Source organism: Notechis scutatus, chromosome 4 (genome assembly GCF_049901735.1).
Source record: "Notechis scutatus isolate UNSWTSFEM ecotype Mainland chromosome 4, rNotScu1.2, whole genome shotgun sequence".
Taxonomy (NCBI): domain Eukaryota; kingdom Metazoa; phylum Chordata; class Lepidosauria; order Squamata; family Elapidae; genus Notechis; species Notechis scutatus.
The window spans coordinates 36,454,298-36,465,872 of NC_142012.1; positions in this window are offsets into that span (position 1 = coordinate 36,454,298).

Sequence of the window (11,575 nt, forward strand, 5' to 3'; positions counted from 1 at the left end):
CACCACAAGATGGATTTGTAATTGGCTGACACACTGGACTCAATGTGCATCCCTTAATGGAATTACATCTACATGGAGGGAAGTAAGCAGTGGAATATCCCAAGGTCCTGTTCTAGACCCAGTACTCTTCAATATCTTCATAAACAAATTAAATGATGGAATAGAAGGAGAACTCATTAAATTTGAAGATGGTACCAATCTGGCAGGAACAGCCCACACTCCAGAGGATACGCTCTAGATCCAGATGGATTTCAACGGACCTGAACATTGTTCCCTATCTACAAAATGAAATTCAACGAGAAAAGTAAGGTTATACACTTAGGCAAGAAAAACAAAATGCACAGGTACAGATAGGTGAAACTTGGCTCAATAGCAGTAACTGAAAGAGGGATCTTGGAGTCCTAGTGGACAATCATATATATATGAGACAGCACTGTGCTGCAGTTGCCAAAAAAGCCAATCCAATCCTATGTTGCATTAACAGAATCAAGATCACATTAAGTGTTAGTACTGCTATGTAAGACCTTGGTAAGATCATACTTGGAATATTGCATCTAGTTTTGGTCACTACAATATAAAAAAAGATGTTGAGACTCTGGAAAGAGAAAAGCAACAAAGATGACTAGAAGGCTGGAAGCTAAAACATATGAAGTGCGGTTGCATGAATTGGTTATGTCTTGCCAAGTGAAAAGAAGGACTTGGGGTAACATAATAGCAGTGTTCCAATATTTGAGGAGCTGCCTCAAAGAAAAGGGAGTCAAACTATTTTCCATAGCACCAGAAGGCAAGAAGAGAAGCAATGGGTAGAAACTAATCAAAGAGAGAAACAACACAGGACTAAGGAGACATTTCCCGACAGTGAGAACAATAAACCAGTGGAACAACTTGCCTTCAGAGAAGTTGTGGGTTCTCCATCACTGGAGGTTTTTAAGAAGAGACTAGACAGCCATTTGTCTGAAATGGTTATATGATCTCCTGCTTGAGCAGGGGATTGACTAGAAGACCTCCAAGGTCCCTTCCACCTCTGCTATTCTGCTATTCTGTTTCAGTGGCAATATTAATATAACAAAAAAGGCTGCTTTGCTGTTTCCAACAAGTTACAGAATTTCAAGGAACAACCCCACTCCCAATTCAGGTATGTATTTGTCTTTCTATAGAATAATAATTTCAGATAAAAATGTGCCTGCAGGTGACAATATCAGTAGCTGTAAAGCTTGACATCTCCTATTGTCAAGAACACTCTTTGATTCAATAAGCTGACAATCAAATTAATTGAGACACAATGCATAAATAGACTAGATAGATTTACTATGATGCTAATGGGCAAATTTTGCCTCTTATTACAGGAAATTGTGGCTTCTGACATGGTCTTTGCAATGATTATTCTATTTGCTTGTGAGCTCACAAAATGATCCTAAGCTCTGTTGTTGAGGCAGTTGGAGGAACAACTACGGACCAAGTGCCAAGGACCATATGCCAAGCAGCATCATTTGAAATAAAATGAAAATGGAATCTTTTAAATAGGCAGTTATGTAACACATATGGTAGATCAATTATAAATAAAAAATACCACTTTAGATGGTGTTTTAACATTCTAAAGATATATATTTTTAAATAGCTAGTTATTGCTTTAAAAAAAACACAAGCTTTGTTACTTTTATGTTGCTTAAGTCTTCAATTATTGGACTAAATGTTAGGATAGTTTAGTAAAACATTTAAACAGCTTGTTCCTACAAACAAAGGCTTTATTTTAGGTGCATGAATAGTTCCATTGATTTCAAGGTAGCTAATGTCAGTGTTCCAGAATATATAGTAAGTTTAATTTTCGAGCTCACTTATTCTTGTCCTCAAATCAGTCTTGTGCTGATTTACAGTACAACTGTAGGCATATAATGAAACAGTTTAATGTGTGGCCTAAAGTAATTTTCTGAATATAGTGGGTTTATTTCATTTTTCAAAAATGTAACAACACACAGATTTTATGTAAGGGAGCAGATGAGAGACTTCTAATAACCAGTCCACTTAAAAAAGTAAGCATACTTTTTAAAATACCTAAATTCAGTTCAGTCTTGCTTAGAGTTCAGGATGTTTTTAAAAGGTCTTGTAAGCAGAAAGGCATCAATCAATCTAGAGCAGCTTTTTTCTTAGTCTGAGTTCATCAAATACGTATAATTCAATCATATTTCCTTTTCAAGCCTTTGGTTATTACTAGAGATCCCTAAAGCTTGATTAAAATACATCACATAGTAGATCTTTATTTTGGTGCTATGTTTTAAAGTCTTTAAGACTTTATTCTCTTTGCATTTATAGACCTGGCGTTGGGAGTGGGGAAGGAATGATTCGGCATTTAAGAAAATACTTTGAAGAAAATTATTCAGACTTGAGAAAGAGAAAGAAACAAAATAATTATGCCCTGATTTTGTTTGGTATAAGAGATGGCAAAGAGAAACCACCATTATTTCATTTAATCTCCCATGTACATCTTGTCCTATCTATTGTTGACATATTGCAATTAAGAATATCCAAGCAAACCCTGACTCATTTGCAAAAAAGGTGTCCATCATGATTAACTGCAATAATTCATAATATTATAACATCACCCTTTCCTTACATTTTAAAGGTCATTTCTCCATGGTTGTTCAGATGAAGCAAGGATGTGATATCCATTTTGGAATTAGAATGTATGTTCTTGTTACATTGGCAAGATTTAGATAAATAGGAAGGAAGGAACGATGGATGGAAAGAAGGAAGGAAAATCACATTCTTTGTCTAATTTTTCTGAGTTTTCTTACTATATCTTTAATACAGCAAGACAAGGAGAATCATGTAAATCAATGACTAAAGACAGCCATTGTTTATATAGAGCATAATTATTTTTCAAGTTTCCTTTGGTAAGTGAACATCACATGGCCAAAACTTTCAAAACACTGCCAAAGTGCTCTATCAACTAGCTGGTGTATAGTTGTATGTCTGTTGATGACATGATGGAGAAGAACTACAAAAGTATATGCAAAATTCCTTCTTCTGGTACATAGTGGGACGTTAGTTGTACTCATCATCAATGTTTGAGCAAAGTATATTTTCAAACAATTTTAAAATGTTATAAAGATGGAGTTGATTATTTTATTGGTTTTAAGCAATTATAATAGCAAACTGATTCAATTAGCTGGAAATGTTATGAAAAATTAGGCCACACTTCTTGCAGAATAAAATGATCCTTCATATTTTATTACACCCTAGACACTCATCTCTTTCTTTCTTTTCTTTCATCTTTCCAATCCTGTGGAAAAATATTTTAAAAAGAAATTAAAACAGAAAAACAGAAACAAGTGAAATTGGGAATGGGGAAAAACTGCTCATTGAGATATGAAACTTTTGTGAGTGGAAATCTTGCTCAAAGAAAAAAGTATTTTCTGAAAGCAAATTAAAGAGTTGGGAGGTTTTAATAGAAGATTGGCCTATCTACTCTATGGATGTTCAGTTGAAGATATTCTTTTATTTTATGTGCTTCTTTGGTCAAAAAATATAAAAAGAAAAAAACCTATAAAAACAAATAGGAAAGAGAAACAAAAGGAGATAAAACAAAAAGTATTATTCATAAAATAAGTAAAACCAATATTTAAAAAACCTTTCAATAAATTCTGAGCATGTGGAATAATGTTTGTCAACATTACATCAATACAGAACCGGTCATTAGCCCAAAGCAATCACATATTGATATATGTGATTATTTATTACTATTATTCTAATTTGTTTGCATGCAACTTTGTTCTATAAATGAACAAATAATTACTCTTCTGATGATCGCAAACATGGAAGTTGTCTTTTTTTGTAGCAGCCATACATTAGAGAATATTTCAACTATCCACCACGATTCAATTAGCATCAAAAGATACCTTGATAAGCAAAGTGAAATACTCGTTGTTGTCACTCAGAGCTATTGGAATTACAAGTAGGCTTCCCCTGGAGAAATCCATGTAAGTTTTTACTTACCTGGATTTGTGATTTGTGTAGGCTGGGCAGTAGCCAGTCATCTTCATCTTCAGCCAGCAGTTTATCACTTTATTTATATGAAGTGTGGCAATAGTCTAATAAACCTAGATGTTTTCTGTCAGCATTGATTCTGACCCAATGAGTCCACATGCTTCTTTTTAGTACAGATTTTTGTTAACAAGTCCAGCTGTTTATTTTTAGTCTGATGTCCAGTCCAATTCTGATGTCCAGTCCAATTCTAGCTCCTTATTTTTTAAAATGATTGTCCTAGTAAGTGGGTCTTTTCAGAGTTACCATTTGCCAGTGTGCCTTGATTTAGATCCAATCTGTCAAACTTACATTCCCAAGGCTTGATTAGGCACCAGAAGAATATAATATATTACACTGCTAATACATTGCATATACATTTGGAAATTTAGGTTTTAATTGGCTGAAATTATCACATAATTACACAATAAAAGAGAGGATCCCTGTTCCCTGCTAAAAAGAATCAAAGGAATTGAAACTAACATGATGTCATATTTCTAACTTTTTTTTAACCTTGTGGCCTTGTTCTTTTCTCCATAGAAACGTATAATTTTGTTTGTGGTACCTGTGGCTTTCTAAGTATGAAATGTATATTATATCTACACATCCTGGAGAAGCAATTTAAATTCTCTTTATACCGAAAAGCACCATTTATACAGTACACATGAATCAAAGGATTTTGTTAGACTTTTTTCAGAAAAGGCTTTATATAAAATGCATTTGGGGAGATGAAAAGTGTACTGTTCAATTAGCAGTCATCTGGCCTTTGTCTGTGGCCTGTGATCTTCATCCTATAAAGATGTAGGTATTGTCTTTATCCTGAATACACACATTGTAATCATGTATTTGCCAAGGTGTGAACTGTGATCATGTCTAAGAAATTGAAGAGCTGCAGAAACAATATAGACAGGAAAACACACACACAGTCACGGAAAGTTTAGCATAACATCATAATGGTTCCAGAGCATACCTGTTTAAACAGGAATAGAGTGTTTATCAAATTCTTCTTGGAAAGTTCTCTATCTATTTTGACATAAATCACACAACTTAATTGTGCTTAAATCAATGAAGCATAATGGCTGATATATAACTATAGATCAGCATAACCCATAACTGATTGATGGGAAAGTTGATAAGCCCAGGAGAACTTCAGGTATTAATAAAATTAATACACTATCAATCTTTTAAATATTTATATATTGTCACATTAATTGTTCAGCTTTTGAGGGAGTCTGGCAGCTGTACCAAATACAGGAAGGCACAGATTATTTGCTTTTGCATTAAATAAACCCCTTATTTCATTTTTAAATATAGAATTAAATAGGCTTCAGTATCTTAGACTGATGTCTTATTATGTTTGCATTTCCTAAGGCTGGAATAAAAAAAGTTCTTATATCCAGATCAGCACAAGCATACATCTACTCAATTGAATTCAATATTTTTGAATAAGTTTAGTTATCATTCAAAATACATCTTCAGATTTGTGATTCATCTCTTCAGAAAAAGTATGTACCGGTAATAAATAAAAATTGAGTAGAAATAAATTATTTATTTACTTATTTATTTAAATGTATTGGCTGTACAACTCCAACATACAAAACTAAAATAATCCAGAAGAACTCCAGAAAATCTAAACCAGCAGGCAATCAACACTAAAATATTTTGCTAACAAAACCCACAAAAAGGGCATTAAACCATGAGAAACATCAACCCAGGCCTAAGACTAAAGCCAGGTTTTCAAGATTTTCTAGAACCCCAGGTGAGAAGACACAATTCTTATCTCTGGGAAGATGCTAGGGTGGGTTTGCAACAGGGAAAGCATACCTCATAGATCCCATAAGACAGCAATATTTAATGGAAGGGAGCTGGAGTGCACCCACTGATGGAACACACTGAGCAGGCAGAAATGATAGGAGATAAACAGTCATTCAAGTAACCTGCAAATAAAAAAGTTATTCTTATAAATATGCATAAAAATAGAGATGAATCTTCCTATGAAGTTCCTTTTGTAAAATTATTTTAAGCTGAAATTGATAATATGAATTAAAATTAGCACATTCTCCCAGGAATGTGATCAGGGATGGGGTGCTAAAAATATCAAGTTGTTAGCCACTACCATGTGATTAAAGCCGCAACCTTTTAATTAGGACTTCCATTGCATGATTTTGACATTTTGACTCCATTTCTATGGATACCTCTGAATTCTCCTATCTCTGCTTGGAATTACACTAGGAAATAATTTCTCACCAGTAAAGAACAGCTAATATGTCATAGATGCTTGTTATAAAACTGATTTTTATTATTAGGCATAATTTAATTGTAAAATATCGATAGTTCACACTAGTTTTGGTGTTGCCAAATTGGACCAACTGAATGTTAATAGCCTTAAACTAAATTACCTTGTCTGCAGATGATAGGTGAGCTATTTTTCTGTTGAATATACATAATTAATAATAATAATAATAATAATAATAATAATAATAATAATAATAATAATAATAATAATAATAATAATAATAATAATAGATATTTATGACAGGAACAATGAGCTTCAGCAAATAAATTTAGAATATTTATAATGATCAAGGCTTTAAGCTGTTTCACATACTGTTTTTTTAAATAAGGTGCCAAACTTTCTTTTAGGTGTCATATAGTGTTTTATGATGTGAGTGTTAACATCTATATTATGGATGGTCACTATTTCAAGAAATAGCAATGTAGCAGATCCAAAGAAATTCCTGGATCAGTAACATCATGAACAGAATAGGTGAGTCAATTAATTAGAAAGTTGGACCATAAGAATGGCTGAGCCCCAAAGAATTGAGGCCTTTGAACTATGGTGCTGGAGAAGATTCCTGCAAGTCTCTTGGACTGCAAGGCGATCAAACCATTCAGTCCTAGAGGAGATCAGCCCTGACTGCTCTTTAGAAGGCCAGACCCTGAAGAAATACTTTGGCCACCTAATGAGAAGGAAGGACTCAATGGAGAAGAGCCTTCTGCTGGGAAAGATTGAGGACAATAGAAGAATGGGATGAGAGAATGAGGTGGATGGATGGAATCAATGAAGAAGTAGGCATGAGCTTAAATGGAGTCTGGAGGATGGTAGAAGACAGGAAGGCCTGGAAGAACGTTGTCCATGAGGTTGTAATGGGTCAGACACAACTTCGCAACTAACAACAAAGAATTAGGATATAAACTAATCCTATGTTATACACAACAGTCTATGGATTAATGGGCACCATTTCTGCCTACCCTTTCATCGAGTACAAAACCTTGTGTGAAGATAGCATGCCAGGACAAAGCATCCTCTCAACATGCATGATCCATTTTCTGGCACCTAACAAGTAAGTTGCAGCCTAGATTTGGGCAGGAAAGATTTACATGTACAAACATAGCTTTTGGTCACAGTTGTCAGCTTTGGACCATATTCCACGCTGCCACATAGCCTGAAAAAGTGTGAGGGGGTGATTTTAATTGAGTAGTTCTAAGTAGACAAAATAAAATTATTTTGGTAGTTCAAGGTTATTAAATGTGGCACAGGATGGAAAAAGGATCTTACATTGATATGGATCGTGATTGGTCCATGTGATGTGATGATGGTAAAAAGGGAATGGATTGCAGTTTGGGACATTGTGGGAAGTCCGGGAAACTTTTATTTTTGAGATTCCACAGATGTGCCAGGTGCTATTCTAATAAAGGTACTTTTGAGATTATGCTTGTCTCGGAATAACTGATTGGAATGGAGGTTTGCTGGAATACAGACAACAGTATTGTACAGTTAAGGCTCTCAGGCAAGGAGGTTCTCCTCTTGTTAGAAATGTGCATAATGGCTGCTGCTAGCTAAGACAATATACAGTGGATACATAGAATTTCCTGTGAAGAATCAAGACCCTTGAGTCAAAGCCAATGTGCTTGCAAATTCTGCTAAAGTGCTATAAACCTCCTATATGTTTATAACAGTTTGTTGCTCTGAGGATTTTCTTTTTGCCAGTAGCTTCCTTCAAACAAAATATGAGTAATCTCTTGAGACTGTTCATATACCACAACTATGTCTGCCAACACTAAATAGGTTTATTGTAGTGCTTGTATTTTATATTTTGCTCTGATGCTGTCTCTGATTGTTGTAATAGTTAAACAGTTAATGCAGCTCGAAACTCAGAACTATCCCCAAATCATAACTTACAAACTTATGACAGAAAGCAATTTGGAAATTGCTTCAAAACCAAAACTTAAAGTATCCAGATGAATGTAATTGGAGAATGCAGCTTGAAGGCATTTCACCTGAAGGCAAAATCAGGGCAGATAAGCACATTCAGGTTCCAACTGAGGCTCAAAGAAACAGGCCTGTGAGAAACATGTGTTTTGGCCTGGAAAGCAGGCAAGCAGTTCAAAGAAGTAGACCACTAAATAACAAATAAAGGTATGAGGTCTTCATAACTCAGTCAAAGGCAAATATTTGCCAGATACGTTCTTAGTGAAAAATGCTTCTTGCTGTGTGATTATATTCAGTTGTGAGGTACAAAATGAGTCTTCTTTGCCTAATAGTAAACTATGATTAGGATGAAACAAACAGATGTTGTACAACTTATAAATGTATGTTGTCTTTCCACCCCCCATTCTGGGATGTTGATGCAGTTTCTCTGGAGTTTACCAAGACAACATATAGTAAATAAATATCTCCTGGTAGATAATCACTGTAATTGCTTAACATCAAATCCATAACATATATCTTAATACTGATTAATTTATTGTCTCCAAAATTTCAGTTTCTTGCTTACAGGCATTTCTCAAATTTCCTCTTAAGGAACAAATCCATGCCTTTTCCCGTTTCTTTCTTGTTTTAATTAGAATTTAAAGAATATAAAGGATAATATTGTTCTCTGAACATGAATGTTGGATTAGATGGAATAATGTATTGAGTTACAAGAACACAGTTGTGTTGTAGTATAGTTCATCAATAGAAGTGATTATCCAAAGAGATGATGAGTTTCCCTGCCAGGTATACTCAGGTAGGACAACTATCAATATAAGATATTTTATTCTGGAGCAGAGCCAGGGTTTAATTTCATGGTCATTAGCTTTTCTATAATTTTGATTTGGTGAAAGAGAAATTTTTCAGATAGTGGTCAAATTTTCAATACTTGGCATTTTACTGGAATCTGACATTAGTTCCAGAGAACCACTAGATGGGAGAAAACATTTGTGTGTATCTCTCTTCTGCCATTATATGGATTTTTGCATTCAGTCTGGTTAATTCTAATATAGGTATAGTGCATTTCATGTATTTATTTATTTATGTATGTATGTATGTATGTATGTATGTATGTATGTATGTATGTATGTATGTATATACCAAGTCAAACTGACATCAGAAGGAACTCCAATAATTTTTTAAGGCATAATATGCCCTTCAATATATTGGATTAACAGCTTACACAATTCCTACTCCATCATGCAAATTAGTTTGGAAGTTGTGGGTCAACATCTGAAGGGTATAAAATGCTTTAAAATTAGACATAAAGATAGGAAATGTTCTCATAAAGAAATGTAAAAAATGAAATCCTCTTTTATAAATGTTGATTTTAACATTGACTTTGTTAGATGTGCTATCCTAAGGGTTTGGAACAAATATAAAACAAGGATCTCTATGAGGGTGTCACCTCAAAGAAGTCTTTTTTTTAAAGAAAAGAAATGATATGAGGCTAGGCCGGTGGACCGATGGTCAAATAATATTTTTTTAATCAAGGTGAACTTGCCCTCAAATTAAAAAAAAAGAGTTGGAGTCTTTGATATACATAATAGAACATGCCTATACATTACATATTTACAAGTGAAAGAAAGCTTTAAATTAGATAAGAGAAAATTATAGGATTGACTTTGTAAAAAATGGATTTCAAACTGAATGCTTGGTAATGATGCCAAGGTTTATAAATTGTTATTGAAACTGACTTTGGTGTATGAAAAAAAAAATTCAAAAAGAGACCCCAGCCTACTTGAAAATTACAAACCAATCAAATTACAAACCAAAATTACAAACCTTATGCTGCATCACCTGCAAAGTCATGGAATCAGTGATTAACCAATCCATTATCCTCCACTTAGAGACAAACAACCTACTCTCTAATAAACAATTTGGTTTAAAAAAACTATTCTGTAATCTGCAACTCTTACACTGCAAAAACTCTTATACTACACGACTCGATCAGGGCAAAGCAATAGAGTCAATCTATATAGACTTCTGTAAAGCCTTTGATTCAGTGGCACATGACAAACTACTCCTAAAACTAAACTCTTATGGTATCTCTGGACAACTGCGTAACTGGATAGAAGCATTCCTGTCAAACAGACAACAAATGGCCAAAATTGGGAGTGTCCTATCAAATTCTGTACCTGTCAATAGTGGTGTCCCCCAAGGCAGTGTTCTAGGACCAACTCTCTTCATACTCTACATAAATGACCTCTGTGATCATATTAAGAGCAATTGCGTTCTTTTCGCTGATGATGTAAAGCTGTTTAATACCACAGACAATACTGCTACCCTACAAAAAGATCTTGACTATGTATCAGAATGGTCAAACAAATGGCAACTTCAAATCTCAACAAATAAATGCTCTGTCTTACATATTGGCAAAAAAAAATCAGAAAATAAAATACAAGCTGAATAGTCAAGATCTTGTTGATGACCCAAGCTCTGTAAAGGACCTTGGAATATTCACCTCTAATGATCTAAGTGCTAGAGCCCACTGCAACTACATAGCCAAAAAGGCATTAAGAGTTGTTAACCTAATCCTCCGTAACTTTTTCTCTGGTAATATCACACTATTAACTAGAGCATACAAAACATTTTCTTGACCAATACTCGAATACAGCTCATCAGCCTGGAACCCACATTACGTATAGTTGAGAAAGTCCAGAAATATTTCACAAGAAAAGTTCTACTCTCCTTTACTTATTGCAGAATATCTTATGCCACCAGACTTGAAATTCTAGACCTAGAAAACCTAGAACTATGCCGTCTTCGGTCTAATCTAAGTATAGTATATAAAATCATACATTGCAATGTCCTATCTGTCAATGAATACTTCAGCATCAACCATAACAATACGAGAGCACACAACAAATACAAACTCAAGGTTAACCGCACCAAACTTGATTGCAGGAAATACGACTTCAGCAACAGAGTAGTCAATGTCTGGAATTCTCTACCTGACTCTGTGGTTTCTTCCCGAAACCCCAAAAACTTTAACCTTAGACTGTCTACTATTGACCTCACCCCTTTCCTAAGAGGTCTGTAGGGGGCATGCATAAGTGCACCGGCATGGCTACCATCCCTGTCCTATTGTTTCTTTTATTTTTCTTATATGTATTTCATGTATTCATAACTATGTTTATACTTATACCTATTATCTTGTAAGCGATTGACAAATCAAATAAATTAAATTAAATAAATATGTGAAACATTAAGTGATTCAATGGGCAAATATTTTTTGGTATAATATAATGCTTGAACAATGGGAAAACATGTGGATAAAAGCTTTAAAATTTGCATTAAATT